Raw genomic sequence first — 17,317 nt, 5'->3', positions numbered from 1 at the left:
TTTAAGTGTGGTATAAATATATTTACCAATCGCTATACAACCGCGACAATAGGTGATGTGGTATATAATAATAGCAAAACTGTGGTATATATGTTTAAATACCACGGTTTTCAAAAGAACCGTGGTTTGTATGCCCATTATATACCACGATTGTCAACGTAACCGTGGCATATAAACTATTGAAACCGTGGTTTATATTAGTGTATGTGTTATAATACCGTGGTATATATTTATACTAAACATTACGGTTTATGCCAAACCGTGGTATATATATATATATATATATATATATATATATATATATATATATATATATATATATTTAATAATAATGCTAGTAACAGTCTTCCACTTAAAACCGAACACGCATAACAAAATTTACAAAAGTGCCTACATACAACATTTCCATCTTCCCAACAAATTCCAAAATGTACAATAAACTATCAAACATTGCAAAAAGATAATAATAAAAAAAAAAAACTTCCATTAATTTTTGAGTGCACTAAGAAAACAAACTTCAAATTCCTTTTCATAAATTAAAAAGGTAAAACTCATAAATTAAACCGGAGGGTCCGAACATAGCTAAAACTCATCCTCATTCGCCTCCGGTTGAAACACCCCATTTTCCCCGATGAACTAAATAATATCGAAGTCGAACACCGTCAAGTTCATCTTGCGTGTATGTCTCCTTCAGTTCTAAATTTGTTATCCGGATGCGTCAAAGCACATCACTAACATTGATTGACCGCATCTTTCTCGGTCTTACACCGCAGAGTGGAATGCATTAAACAATCGCCTACTACCTAATTCTAAATTGTAATTGTAATCGAGGGAACTGGGAAGGAACCAAAAAGATTTAGGAATAAATATTTGAAAAGAACACATACTTAGAAAGCAAAAACATACAAAACTATGGCTCAAAAGCACAATCACGAACATGATGTGATATTGATGGTAAATCCGGAGGTTGATATTGAACGTAAGTTTAGCTTGACTTTGATTGGAAAAGTAAAAGTCTAGCATATTTTACAAAAGTGAAGTACCAAATTGTACATGACCTCAATGCAAATCTAAGTAACACAGACAAACCTTACCTAAGACGATATAACCTAACTTGATATTTCCTACATCCCCTTGTTTTCTTGAAGGACCCTCGACCATAACCGCGCATGAGATGTTTGGTATACACACGGTGTCGCCGCCTCTCTTGCATAAATTACCCGAATATCAAAGAGAGCATCACCGCAGCTGAAACCATCACCAATCCCGTGTAGATCCATTTTGAATAACGCTTCAAACTTAGGGCAATAATCCTTTGAGATTTCTGTGAATCGTCCCTCACAAAATCACACGATCTTCAAGGTGAACAAGGAATGGACCATAATTATACAACCCATAGCTCACATTAACAAAGACCACCCATCCGGGTCATAAATAATCGGGTGTAAGGTGACCCACCGGATTACACATCCCACCGATGAAACCCGACAAACAAAGTTTCGCCCGGACACGCAAGAAAGCAAACAATGTCTCAATAGATGGTCTCCACTTTCCTCCTCGAGTTCGGAGGGTTTCTAGGTTTACCTGTGTTGCATTGCTAAATTCCACCTCACCAGATGCACAACTTCGATCAAAAAAAGTCCGCATGAAAAAAGGTTGCGAGTATGGGAACCAAAGGACCGGTAATAAAGAGGAGGTCCTACTATAGGAAAGGTTGCTATTAGATAAGTTGGTGATGACTTGGTTGACTACGTTGACCAATTGGAACGAAACTTGCTTGCTCCGCAACAAAGTTTCATTTGCAGTTGTGTTATCCACACAGGGAAGTATATCATCAAGAGCCGTATGAGAAGTTGGGTTACGACCCACCATCTATTGCAACACAAGTATCTCCGACTACACCGGGAAGAAAAATCAAGTTTAACTAGTTTAGTTATACCCACAACTTGGATAGAGCACTATCTAGATAATTCTTTGGAATGTTAAGCCTCTGTTTTCCTGTTTCCGATGAGATGCATCTAAATGCTAGTTGAACTTATGGACTTTCTCGGTAAAGAAATAAAAATGTAAGCACAATAATATTTTGAATCGATAATTCCGAAAATCAGATCCCTCGCCCCCGGAGCATCAAGAGAAACTTGGAATGGTTTTCTCAAGCAACACCACCGCTGAAATGAATGAATATTACAGCTCCAATGTTTAAGAATTCTCGCTTCAAGGACTTTAAAGTTAAATATGAATTTGTCAAAACGACCAATTGAATCACTCCTTTTTGTCCGTCTATTTCGGTGTTATTATACAGCATCTTAGGTGATCACCCAATCTGAGGTTCCAAGTTAAAAAAGTTATGAACGTAGCATTTACTCACATAAAGAGAAATATGATATCGCCAGCAAGCGGGTAAAGCTCCATGTGATCAAAGAAAAATCATTTCCATTAAAACATTTACAAAAGGAATGGAGTTGCAAAACAAACAACAAGAAGTACTAGAAAATAGTAACAAGTTTCATGCTTGAAAGATAAAATGTTCCGTAAAATGGATTTCTTCAAAAAAATAAGGATACAAATAAAGAGAACTAGCAAAATGATAGGACAACCTTGAAGCAAGAACAAAAAAGGACGTAAAAACTATTAAAAAACAAAACAAAAGACAGAAATTGTGTCACGTTGTAACTACAAATTCTAGTTCGGACATTCGATCAACCTAGAGGGAATAATATCATAAATTTAAGACATTCTAACCGAAATAACACTTAATCATTTGAATTAAACACTATACATCACAAAATTATTTGTGACAACATCATCATCCTCTAAACCAAAGAATCTACTATACATTTTACATATTAATAGTTTAGTGTGAAGCTCATAAGCTTCGAGGAAAGAAAGTAGTGTCTTCTAGTACAATGTCTGCATAGATCATCGTGGACTATCAAATACTTTACTTAAACAGTTAAACTAGCCATCCAAGCATACGTAAAAAGAAAGCACCTTGGGTATATAGAAAAAAAAAATACCGTTTAACTTGTAACATTGATTCTAGACTAAAATTGATTAAGAACCATAGTCAAATACATAGGTAGGCTACACTCCAATATTCCAATTTTTGTTCCTTTTTCCTATAAATGTAAGCCAAAGAGCTAAAGCATCGACTTGCTTATGGAGAAGGAGAAATACTCCGACAAGATAAATGTGCTCGCTACAAGGACCGGTGATAACCACCAAGCCGCAACCAAGCATATGGTCAAAAAATCACAATGGCTTAAAGAAACATATAAAGAGCAGAGAGTGCTCTACAAAATATCGGAGAGAATTAATGAAATTGAGGCATGTTATTTGACTCACATGCTCACAAGGAATTGCATACCAAAAATAGAAAATAATGCAAACCCCCAAAATCAAAACAAATTTAAAAAACAGAGGCATATATTATTTACATAATGACTGATCCAAAACTATCATGAAGAAGTCAAGGTTTCAAAATACTTACGAATCCAAGAAATGTCAAGAGGAGCATTACAAAGAAAGAATCGGGATAAGGCATAGTCTCTGCTTTAACACATATAATTTAACAATCTGCATATATCTCAATGGAAATCACTGCAAAGATAAACCTTTAAAATTTTTTTCTTACACGATTCAACACATCTTTTATGTTCTCTTGAATTCTCCTTCGTTTTATCTGCAAGTTTACTAGAAGAGGAATTAATCTTTGCATCAATTACATCAATGTTTGGTCCGACATCGACCCAAGAAAAAGCGAACCACTCCAACACGCTTTAGCTGCGAGAGATAGTCCGATACATTCCTTAGGTTATCCACAGTAACATTTGATTGCTTCACAATATATTCCAAAGTGTCTCCCTCATGCTCCCATGAAATTTACCCCGTCAGGTGTACAAAAACGATGCATCCAACACTACAACAACAAAATCAAACATTAGCGAAGGCATCATAAACAACCAAGCATACATCAACAAGGGAAAAAAAAAAAGTGAGGGAGATCTTACATAGCAGCAATAGTGAAGAGTATAAGGAATATAAGTGAGAGGGCATAAGCCGCTCGAGAATAGCCATAAGGCTCACGCCGGCAACAAAATAACAAATGATACAAAATAAAGATAAATTCAAAAATGGCAACCAAGCCAAAGCAATTACGAAAAACGGAGCAACAAAACCTACTGATTTCAACACAAATAGTCAATTACCAAAACCATTCCAAGTACACATCCTAGAAACAAGTAAAAGTTTGGGATTTCTGTTTTCATGTTTTTATAAACCATATAATAATATGCAGAACCAAGAACGACAAAATAAATTAAACTCTAGAACTCAAATCCCAAAAAACAAAACATGATAATAAAAAAAACTGATGCAAAATACATATCAGAGATCATGGAGAAAACAAAAATATAACACTAAAATGGATTTACAGAAAACAACAAATAACAAGCCATACTTCGAAAGTTGATTCGGGATAATAGATACAAACTAGGAAGATAAACAAAACTAACTTAGGACTAAAAGCTGCAAATCATTGAAAGGAACCAAACCCCAAATTCCAAAAACTTACAACTCCATTAAAGACTAACAAAACCCAGATGAAAAAAATATACATATATATAAATAAAACTGTTGTTCAGATATAAAAATTCACAAGCCAAATATAATAATAATTCAATGAAAAAATTACAACTTACAACCCAAGAATGGAGTTCACTGATATTCCATCCACCAGTGTAACACTTAAAATTATCAAGAGGGTCTCTTCTATATGTTCTCTTAGCTGCTAATATAAGCGTTGAATTAAAACCAGATCCATTTTCTGTAGTTTCATTTCTCTCTCCTTCTCTCTCTCCTTCTCTCTGCCCAACAACGCACATCCAGCCAGAAATACGCACACCCAAACCACAAAAAAACACACACACCACTCAACCCAATTGTTTACAAGTTCCCAAAAATGATAAGTAAAACAACAACAACATGAACTAGACATAGCATCTCATTCGATTATATATTAAGGTAAGGATGAATGATGTGTCACCCGAAAGCAGATCCAATCACCAATCACGAGGTAGCCATTTGAATCGCCAGGGTTTTGTTGTCGACTAGAATTCGAGGTTGCTTACAATGGTTGCAAAAGGATCTGACGCGTAGTTTCGTTTGTGCAAAGGAACACTTCCAATCCCTTCTCTCCCTTCACCCATCTCTCTCTCTCTCTTCTTTGCAATTTGAGGTAACGCAATTTGAACGAGAGAGAGTCATAGAACTGTAGAAGTTGTGGGGAGAGACCGAGAGAATAGCGGGAATCCAATTTGAATGAGTTTCATAATGTGTTTTTTTTTTTTTTTTTTGCGTATTTGACTATTTGTCATAAAGTCATAAACCACGGTAGAAAATGAAAAATTTATATACCAAAAATGTTTAAGGTAGTGGGGATGTGGAGTACTCTCATGCTAAAAAAAAAAACTAACCATGGTATATGGCCCAACTTATCCCACGGTTTTCATGTAACTGTGGCATATATTAGTAAACCAATGACCAAAGAAATTTCCGCCGTAATATATAAGTATTTCCCACGGTTTTTGGAAGAACCGTGGTATAAACGTTCTTATTGACCGTGGTATATGTGTCATTCTGTAGTAGTGCGTGCAACAGTTACAATGAAAGGACAAAGGAGCAGATCGTGTAGGAGGATATGACGGAATTGATTATGCACATTAATGGCATTCATAGCCAGATCTTAAGTACGTGGAAGAGGCAGGAAGAGTAAGAGTCATGCATAACACTATAAAGGAAGAGACTTACCACATCAAGAAGGGTGGACCATTCTCCATTTGGACAAGGAGAGGTTGGATAAGCTCCACCTCCTCCATCTCCCAAATCCGATCTCCTTTGAACTACGACTGACTTGATTATTCTGGATCTATCAGAGAATAACTAGATACATAGGAAGCTCCACATAGCAGAGCGCAGCCCCTTAAATTCTATTTTAAACCAAATTCATTCATCAATTGTGTCCTGGTTAGTATTAGAGTTTTTACCATTTACAATATGTCAAACACTTGAATTAAGTTGCAAGATCAAGTGATTTTATTAACTTATATTTTTGGGTTTTGTAATGTGATGTAGTAGTGCCGTGATCTGGCATGGTGGACGTTGGGGTGGTGGGTGGTGTTGTAGAAGAAGATGATGAAGGGGTAATTTTGTCTATTAACCAGTCAACGTTAGTTAACGATGTTAGAATGGCTTAAACCTAACAAATTATCAAAACAGGGCTCATTGTAGAAAACATAACTATTGGAGGGGCTCATCCCTAAATGAAATTGATTTCCGTCAATGTCCAAGGAATTGTAAAGTGTAATGCAAATTAACAAGATCAACTTTTAACATAATACTAAATTTGGCTAAATAGACAAAGAAAGACTAAATGCTTTTATTCTTCAACCGGAAGAAAAAAAAAAACAAAACAAAAAAAAAAAAAAAAAACAAAAAAAACAAAAAAAAAAAAAAAAAAAAAAAAAAAAACAAAAAAAAAACAAAACAAAACAAAAAAACAAATATTTTCATTCATAAGAGAAGAGAGTGAGAAATTACTCCTAATTTGTTATTTTTCATTATACAAAACATTGTTTTTACTCTCTTCTAGTGCACATGTTTGAGCAAGTATTAATAGTTGGACTTGGACAACGAAGAAGATCCTCCATGGCCTCCATTAATGCAATTATTGAAGCAGTCCATACTACAGTTGTATTCACTACCCCCCGTAGTCTTGCACTCTCTTTTGCACTGGTTAATGCAATGTGGAAAGCCAGCACTAGCAGATGATGCAAACATGATCATCATAGCAATCAACAGAAGAGCTTTAACAGCTTTGTCTTCCATTGTGTATTAAAAAGATGATATACCTACCCTAGGAAAAAAAATCAAGTAACAATCTAGTCTTGCTTTCTCACAATATGAGAAACGAAGTAGTGAGCTAGTGGTGATTGAATTTATAATAGGTAGAATGGTATACGAAAATAGAAAATTTTATACATGCACGAATGTGTTTACTCAAATATATCATGTAATTTATTTCGATTATATGCGCCAAGATAAGTTTTACCAGATTTCTTTTTGACTTATTAATTTTCTGAATTTCGTAATTGATCCTTACCATGATGTTTCTAAGTACAGAGCAAACAGGACAAAATCTTTCTGGTTATAAGGAACAAGGAATAAATTCTCCATTTAAAATGGTGAACCAAAAAATATAATAGTCATTTATTCGGCAAAAATATGTCATTACTATCTCCATAAATTATGGCATGGGATTTCCATGCATGTCAGGAGAAAATATATGTGAATGTTAGTCCAAGCCCTGTTATACTAAACAGTTTGATTCATTGTTGGACCAAGACTCATCATTTATCTTAATTTTATATGAATATGAGTTCTTCCTAAGAAAATTAGCATATATATATATATATATATATATATATATAATATATTAAAGAATATATATATATTCGTTATATATATATATTCCAAAGAATTTCTTTCGTTTAGCCACGTATTCCAAATTTCTTCAAAACAAATATAGGCCCACTGATGTAGCCCAAAAAGAATTGAAAAAGCAAACTCTATATATATATATATATTTATATATATATATATATATATATATATATCATTAAAGAATACTAGCCTCTTCGCTTAGCCACGTATTCCAAACTTCTTCAAAACAAATATAGGCCCACTGATGTAGCCCAAAAATAATTGAAAAAGCAAACTCTATTATGCGCAGGCATATGGTCCACTCATTCGGTTTTTCTATTTTTTTTGGTAACCAACTACATAAGTTTTAGTAAATTTTAGTTAAAAGGAAAAAAATGTAATTGACGACATGATACATGTCATTTATCATACTAACAAAATAATCCTGAAACATTCTTTCATAAAAATGGATGATATATTACGTATACCACCCTTCTCACAGAGATTGATACATGACATATATCACTCATTTATGGAGAGTCTCAAGTAGATGATATATGACATGTATCATACAAACAAAATGATCAAAAAACATTTCCCCATAAGTAATGGATGATATATTACATGTATTAGCCTTGTCACAAAGAATGATACATGTAATATATCATTATAACGGAGAGTCCCAAAAATAATGGATGATATATTATTTCTATCACCACTTTATTGCATATACTTGTTCACCCATTCTTCCGGTTCTACCCCTCTGTATTGTGTGGCTCAAAATCTTGCGCACCACAGCTACGATGCACACTAGGCACCTTAGAAGCTCTAGAAGAAAAAGTAAAAACAGCAAATGTGGAGTCCATGATGTTGACAAAATATTTTTTCTCTTTTTTCTAAACGATGAAATTACAATTTTGCCCATACAAAAAAAACTATTTTAAACAGTGAAATTACCAAAATGCCTCTAGACATAGATGTGGACTCACTGTTCATCAAACCCATATTTTTCTATATAGTAAGGAGAGTACTCATAGTAAGGACATATGTACTTTCTGATAGTCTGGCGACTAAAATAAGAATCAGCTCACTTTAAAGTTCATCAGCTAACAGCAAACATCTTTGTATATCCGTTTTCATCTAATAGACAAACGGATTATGAAAATGATCAGTACAGTGTACAGATAACAGTTTTCAATCTCCAGTTCAAGCCATACACAAGGTTTTATTCCTTTACAGTGGTCGGTGTTTTATATAGAGAAGACATTTACAACGTACATATATATATGTAGGGAAGATCTTTCACCTTGAGTCTTGAAACACACTTGATATATATACGAGCCATTACACGACCCTTTAGACAGAACTGCTATGCACTAATTGTCTTGAAAAAGATTATAACATCAATTCTGATATTCCGAACCTCGTAAAAAGATCGATTGGGCTAAAAAAGCAAGAGTCATATATATGGATAGATTTTTGCAGTGATCGACAGCTGACCAGTGTGGTAAACACTGAACTACCTTGCTCCAACCCCCCTTCATAAATAATTGTATCCAAATAGCAAGTACGTCGTCATAGTAATTGGAGGACTTAATACCCAATCTTTTCGAGAGCTCTTTAGCAAGGGTTTCTTTCTTTTCAACATGCCATTCCGCTAACAATTTTTTGACAAAAAAAAACTTATCTCAAGTTAGTTCAATAACACCAACATACATTTATCCTTTTTTTCAATAACAACCAGGAATCAAAGTAAGTGCACTCTATTTGTGTCATAACTTGTACCCAGATTCGTAAAGGATTCAACTGCTCTTTAATGGTCTCGAACTTGGGCTGAATCACGTCTCTTCCTTTGATTTTGATGTCATCACTCTGCCAAAGTCATACACCAATAAAATTTTATCAAGTTAAGATTCTCAAAATATGGAAAGAGAAAAATGAAGACTGATTATAAAGCTACATGTATTTATGTTTCCTTTCAATCTTTTCATTATAACTCTTTTTCTTTTGAAGAAAAGAGTTTAAAATATTGATAATAATGTAAACAAAAAGAAAACCCCATTTTGTATCACAGCAAACATTAAAGCATTAGATGCCAACATATGATTTGTTATGTTATAGGTACCAGGGTCAATTTTAAGTTGAGACATCTATCTTGAGTTTACTTTTTACTTACACTATGTAACTCTAGCTTGGAGGCTGTCACTCCAAATGCTATAAGCCTATAACAGCACCACCAAAAACGATCGTTGTTGCAGTAAAAAATGTCATTCCAACTACAAACAAAAAGACCGTTGCATACAAGAAACCATGTGTATCTTCATCGGGAAAAAAAAACAAAAAAAAAAAAAATGAACTTAATTACATTTTCGTATTGCTTTTGATCAATATTTTTACATGAAAACAGAAGTATCTAAGCATTGACAATCCCTGTCTCAAAGATGAAGAAAATGCTTGATGAATAGAAAAGAACATAGCCATTTGGTGAGTGTAGCCGTGAACAGGACTACCTGAAATACCGTAACTTAAAAACAAAAGCCGTTAGGAATTCTATGAATTATTAACACATTTAGGACACAAAAACCGTTACAAAGAGCCAATAAACCGTTACTATTTGGAAAAAAGATTAAAGCAAATAGGCATGAAAAATTGTTAGGAAATAATTTCAGTAACGAAAATAACCGTTACAATAAATAAAATTGTAACGGGTTTTTACCGGTAGGGATGTTAGTGACGAATTAGAAACACCATATTAGTGATGCCAAAAAAAAACCGTTACTAATATTTTCTGTAACGATTTTTCACCGTTAGGTATAGCCTGTTTTGGTGTAGCCACCCCACCTTTTTTGTCCCCATGACCACCACTTTTGTTCCCACTAATTTAATAACCCATTAACAAAAAATAACAAAACCTCAATAACCCGCTTTTGGTTGCGATCTACCACCAAAAAAGTAAAAAGATGGAAAAAAAAAAAAATTTTTGGGCATCAAACTATGGCCAATTTCACATAGTAGGCCACCAACTTTTTTTTAAAACACTTTGGGCATCCAACTTTTCAATTTTAATAATGTGAAGATTCCATCAATTTTCCATCCAAATACACTTAACAGTTGCATTTTTTTTTTAAAAAAAAATCATCAAAATTTATAAAATCGTCAAAAAAATCATCAAAAAAGTGAGGCTGCAAGTTTGGATAATTTTTGACGATTTTTTGATGATTTCTTAATTTTTGAACATTGTTTTAAAAAAAAAAACACTGTTAAGTATACTTGGATTGAAAACTGACGGAATCCCCACATTGTTAAAATTGAAAAGTTGGATGTCCAAAGTATTTAAAAAAAAATTGGTTGCCCACTATGTGAAATTAGCCATAGTTTCATGCCCAAAAATTCATTTTTCCCAAAAAAGATTGATGATTGATGGGCAAAAGAGATGTGCTTAGATAATGGTGGATCTAGTGGTAGGTATGGATCTAGCTTGTTGGTCTTATTGATTATGGTGGTGGAGGATTTACAAATGGTGGCAGTATATTTGGGTATGCGTAAATACCTTATATTCATATCCAATCAATATACTTTATATTCATATCCAATTAATATATGACACGTGTCCATCACATTCCCTTATCAAGAGATCTCCATCCAGAACATGAATCTCAACTAGCATTCTACACCAGCTCACAAGAATTATACCTGCTCAAGTCAATACTTCATAGGTCGTTCACCCCAGCTCTACTTCATTATTGTCGTGCAACAGTTACAATGAAAGGACAAAGGAGCAGATCGTGCAAGAGGATATGACAGAATTGATTATGCACATTAATGGCATTCATAGCTAGATCTTGAGTATGTGGAAGAGGCTGGAAGAGTAAGAGTCATGCATAACACTATAAAGGAAGAGACTTACCACATCAAGAAGGGTGGACCATTCTCCATCTGGACAAGGAGAGGTTGGATCAGCTCCACCTCCTCCATCTCCCAAATCCGATCTCTTTTGAACTACGACTAACTTGATTATTCTAGATCTATCACGAGAAGAACTAGATACATAGGAAGCTCCACATAGCAGAGTGCAACCCCTTAAATTCTATCCTAAACCAAATCCATTCATCAATTGTGTCCTGGTTAGTATTAGAGTTTTTACCATTTACAATATGTCAAACACTTGAATTAAGTGGCAAGATCAAGTGATTTTATTAACTTGTATTTTTTGGTTTTGTAATGTGATGCAGTAGTGACGTGGTCTGGCATGGTGGAGGCCGAGGTGGTGGGTGGAGTTGTAGAAGAAGATGATGAAGGGGTAATTTTGTCTATTAACCAGTCAACACTAGTTAACGAGTTAGAATGGCTTAAACCTAACAAATTATCAAAATGGGGCTTATTGCAGAAAACATAACTATTGGAGGGGCTCATCCCTAAATGAAATTGATTTCCCTCAATGTCCAAGGAATTGTAAAGTGTATTGCAAATTAACAAGATCAACTTTTAACATAATACTAAATTTAGCTAAATAGACAAAGAAAGACTAAATGCTTTTATTCTTCAACCGAAAAAAAAAAAAACAAATATTTTCATTCATAAGAGAAGAGAGTGAGAGATTACTCTTGATTTGTTATTTTTCATTATACGAAACATTGTTTTTACTCCCTTCTAGGGCACGTGTTTGAGCAAGTATTAATAGTTGGACTTGGACAAGGGAGAAGATCCTCCATGGCCTCCATTAATGCACTTATTGAAGCAGTCCATACTACAGTTGTATTCACTACCCCCCGTAGTCTTGCACTCTCTTTTGCACTGGTTAATGCAATGTGGAAAACCAGCACTAGCAGATGATGCAAACATGATCATCATAGCAATCAAAAGAAGAGCTTTAACAGCTTTGTCTTCCATTGTGTATTAAAAAGATGATATACCTACCCTAGAAAATATATTCAGGTAACAATCTAGTCTTGCTTTCTCACAATATGAGAAACGAAGTAGTGGTGAGCTAGTGGTGACTGAATTTATAATAGGTAGAATGGTATACAAAAATAGAAAATTGCATACATGCACGAATGTGTTTACCAAATATATCATGTAATTTATTTCGATTATATACGCCAAGATAAGTTTTGCCAGATTTCTTTTCAATTTATTGATTTTCTGAATTTCGTAATTGATCCTTACCATGATGTTTCTAAGTACATAACAAACAGGACAAAATCTTTCTGATTATAAAGAACAAGGAATAAACTCTCCATTTAAAATGGTGAACCAAAAAATATAATAGTCATTTATTCGGCAAATATATGTCATTACTATCTCTATAAATTATGGCATGGAATTTCCATGCATGTCAGGAGAAAATATATGAGAATGTAAGTTCAATCCCTGTTTTACTAAACAATTTGATTCATTGTTGGACCAAGACTCATCATTTATCTTAATTTTATGAATGAGTTCTTCCTAAGAAAATTAGCATAATGCACTTGCACACACACACACACACACACACACATATATATATATATATATATATATATATATATATATATATATATATATATATATATATATATATATATATATAAAAGAATACTAGCCTCTTCGCTTAGCCACGTATTCCAAACTTCTTCAAAACATATATAGGCCCACTGATGTAACCCAAAAAGGAAAAGACAAAATCTAGTATGCGCAGGCTGCACCGGTGGCAGGCATATGGTCCACTCATTCTTTTTTTCTACTTTTTTTGGTAACCGGCTACATAAGTTTTAGTAAATTTTAGTTAAAAGGGCAAAAATATAATTGACAACATGATACATATATATCATTAAAGAATACTAGCCTCTTCGCTTAGCCACGTATTCCAAACTTCTTCAAAACATATATAGGCCCACTGATGTAACCCAAAAAGGAAAAGACAAAATCTAGTATGCGCAGGCTGCACCGGTGGCAGGCATATAGTCCACTCATTCTTTTTTTCTACTTTTTTTGGTAACCGGCTACATAAGTTTTAGTAAATTTTAGTTAAAAGGACAAAAATATAATTGACAACATGATACATGTCATGTATCATACTAACAAAATAATCCTGAAACATTCTCTCATAAATAATGGATGATATATAACATATACTACCATTCTCACATAGAATTATACATGACATATATCACTCTTATGGAGAGTCTCAACTAGATAATATATGACATGTATCATACAAACAAAATGATCAAGAAGCATTTCCCCATAAGTGATGGATGATATATTACATGTATCAGCCTTCTCACAAAGAATGATACATGACATATATCATTATAATTGAGAGTCCCAAAAATAATGGATGATATATTATATATATCACCATTTTATTGCATATACTTGTTCACCCATTCTTCCGGTTCTACCCCTCTATATTGTGTGGCTCAAAATCTTGTGCACCCCGGCTACGGTGCACCCTGTGCACCCTAGAAGCTCTAGAAGAAAAACTAAAAACAGTAAATATGGAGTCCATGATGTTGACAAAAAATTTTTTTTTTTTTTTTTCTAAAGGGGAATTAGCGGTACCCACATTTTCAACTTCTGTCGGTCAACAGTTAGTTGACCGAGTCAAACCGTAAGAAAAAAAAATCGTCCTAATTAAATAGTGGAGTTTACCAAAATACCCCTCCATTTCAACCTATTATAGCATGTATCATCCAGACAACGGTATGTTACATAGTATGTATCATCCTTACTTTAGCAGACCAAAATTTTTAGTAAGAATGGTGAGAACCAAGTAATAATGGGGCTCAACAAGAATGTTATATAGTATGTATCATCCAGAAAATGGTATGCTACATAGTATGTATTATCCTTACTTTGCAAGATTCATCAACTTTTCAAAAACTAAATAAAAAAAACTACTAAAATGAATCCAAAACTGAATCCAAAAACTCCACATAATCCATATTCTCTACATAAACTGAATCCATAATCCATATTCTCTAAAGCCAAAAAAAGTACACAAAAATCCATACACAAAAAACAGTCGAGTTGCTTCCTTCAATTACTCGATCTATTTGAAAATTTGATGAATCTTGCAAAGTAAGGATGATACATGCTATGTAGCATATTATTTTCTAGATGATACATACTATATAACATCCTGTTGAGCCTCATTATCACTTGGTTCTCACCATTCTTACTAGAAGTTTTGGTCTGCCAAAGTAAAGATGATTCATACTATGTAGCATATCGTTGTCTGAATGATATATACTATAATAGGTCGAAGTGGAGGGGTATTTTGGTAATCTCCACTATTTAATTAAGTCGATTTTTTTATTTTTTTATTTTCGAGTTTTTTGGGTTTTTTTCTTACGATTTGACTCGGTCAACTAACCGTTGACCGACAGAAGTTGAAAATGTAGGGGGCAAATGTGGAGGGTATTGCAAAAGAGATCTTTAAATGTGGGGGTATCGCTAATTCCCCCTTTTCTAAACGATAAAATTACAATTTTGCCCAAAAAAAATATACTATTTTAAACAGTGAAATTACCAAAATGCCTCTAGACGTAGATGTGGAATCACTTTACATCAAACCCATATTTTTCTATATAGTAAGGAGAGTACTCATAGTAAGGATATATGTACTTTCTGATAGTCTGGCGACAATAATAAGAATCAACTCACCGTAAAGTTCATTAGCTAACATCTTTGTATATCCGTTTTCATCTAATATACAAAAGGATTATGAAAATGATCGATCGATTAATACGAACAACGATTTTCGATCTCGGTTCGAACCGTACACAAGGATTTTATTCCTTTACAGTGGTCGGTATTTTATATTGAGAAGACATTTACAACATACATACATATGCAGGGAAGATCTTTCACCTTAAGGTCTTGAATCAAACTTAATATATACACGATCCATTACACGACCCTTTAGACAGAACAGCTATACACTAATTGTCTTTCAAAAAAAATTATTTTTTAGCTTTTGGGCCCAATTATAATTGGATAATTTGTGTTTGGTCACCAATTGATCGTTTATTAGACATTGGGCCAAAATTGACAGTGATCCGTCTATGATTCTGTGTTTTCCGTGACTTCATTTGTTGGGCCCAAAACAACTTTTCTGTAATGCCTAAAACACCCTTGCACGTGTTTATCTCAAGACTTTTCAAATATCATCAAAATAACGGTAAGATCTGAGATATAATCTAATGGTCCCAATTAAATAGCCGCTAGAAGTCGGTTTCTTCACTCATCTTCACTTTCTATATATTGTGAGGAAGTTCCACCATGAGAGCCTCCATTAGCAGCTGTCCAATTTACAACTTTTTCAATTTTGACAACAAACAATGGGTGGAAGTTGTGAAATTGTTCTTGTCTCTTCTCCAAAGGTATGTTTCACACCTCTTGACATGTTAGAGCTTTAACTTCTATAATGGCAGTTCGTTGGCCCAAACGCAAAATAAACTATCTTTATTAGGACTAATCCCTAATATGGTAGATAAATTTGGCACTAACCACTAATATAAGCACCTAGTTTTTTTTTTGCAGGTCTACCAGTTTTGTAAGGAAAAAGGACATTATGCTTCAACATGCTCTTACATAGGTCTTCACTGCCCTAAAGCATATTGTTATGGCTTTATCCGTGTGGTTATAGAGTACAATGAGACTAGAACCCCTAGAGAAAAAGTTTCTTCGGTGCTCAAGGAATGGTTATGGTGCTGTGCAGGAGATTTACTCAAACAAAGAGGTGATTACACAAGTCTGTCAACTATGCAAGGAAGAATCTCCTATCTGCAGGGGTTGTCTCCTATGTGAACAATGTCATCTACCTACTAGTGCAGATGGTGTGACTGACTGTGTGTGAGTACTGTGAGAGAGTGTGAGAGACTGAGAGGATGTAATCAGTACTCTATATGAATAAACATAATATTCTACCTATAACAGTTATTATAAAACTTCAAAAAGTATGATTAGTCTTCATTCATTCATTCAAACAAAGACACAGATGCTTAAGTTTGTAAACAACCAACAAAATACCACCAAAATGCTTCAACATTGCCATCAACAACAAATTCAACAGTTAGTTAGTATATCTCCACCATCAAAATAAAATGACAAACCAAAAACATGTCATTGCCTAATAAACAGAGTATCTCAACTAAGCAAGACATTCACTAATTGGGTTAGGATTGAGTAAGAGACTCACTGAACACAGGGCAAGGTGTTGATTGTCCTGGTGTGGAGGGTGGTTGTGAATCTTCACCTAACCACCAGCCCAAGCCTCTACCACCTCCTCTGCTTGCAACACTTCTTGTACTATATCTTCTTGGGTTCTCAGCTCTACCTCCTCTGCTTGCAAAACTTCTTGTACTATATCTTCTTGGGTTCTCAGCTCTACCACCAGCTGTACCACCAACTCTACCACCAACTGTATCACCAACTGTACCACCAGCTGCACCACCAACTGTACCACCAGTTGTACCACCAACTCTACCACCAGTTGTACCACCAACTCTACCACCAGTTGTACAACCAACTGTACCACCAGTTGTACCACCAACTGTACCACTAGTTGTACCACCAGCTGTACCACAAACTCTACCACAAGTTGTACCACCAACTCTACCACCAGCTTTACCACCTCTAGTTGCTCTAGGGATATCATTCACTACTTCATGCATGCACATTGACATTGTGATCCCTACCTCTTCTGCCACCACCTCTAGTTGTTATAGGGATATCATTCACTTGAGGTTCACCTTCATTGTTGTCCACATTCTCAACTTGAGGTTCACCTTCATTGTTGTCCACATTTTGAGGCTCAGCTTCATTGGCTTCATTGGCTTCATTGGTTTCATTG

At 34.4% G+C, this 17,317-nt stretch overlaps 1 long non-coding RNA gene and 2 pseudogenes across 1 annotated transcript; all 3 read right to left on the bottom strand.

Moving 5' to 3' along the window:
• Nucleotides 1–1,216: 1,216 nt before the first annotated feature.
• LOC147504112 (uncharacterized) lies at nucleotides 1,217–3,544 on the bottom strand (annotated as a pseudogene).
• A 43-nt stretch (nucleotides 3,545–3,587) lies between these two features.
• LOC147504111 (uncharacterized) lies at nucleotides 3,588–6,885 on the bottom strand (annotated as a pseudogene).
• Nucleotides 6,886–8,786: 1,901 nt separating this feature from the next.
• LOC147504110 (uncharacterized) lies at nucleotides 8,787–9,541 on the bottom strand. Its single transcript, XR_015220339.1, has 2 exons — nucleotides 9,265–9,541; nucleotides 8,787–9,136 (listed from the first exon to the last, which is right to left on the bottom strand). It is a non-coding gene; the product is annotated as an uncharacterized LOC147504110 (long non-coding RNA).
• Between the last annotated feature and the right edge of the window lie 7,776 nt (nucleotides 9,542–17,317).

Source organism: Coptis chinensis, chromosome 4, assembly GCF_015680905.1.
Source record: "Coptis chinensis isolate HL-2020 chromosome 4, ASM1568090v1, whole genome shotgun sequence".
NCBI classification, from domain to species: domain Eukaryota; kingdom Viridiplantae; phylum Streptophyta; class Magnoliopsida; order Ranunculales; family Ranunculaceae; genus Coptis; species Coptis chinensis.
Note: the sequence above shows the minus strand (reverse complement) of the source record. Positions and strands in the feature narration are given on the sequence as shown.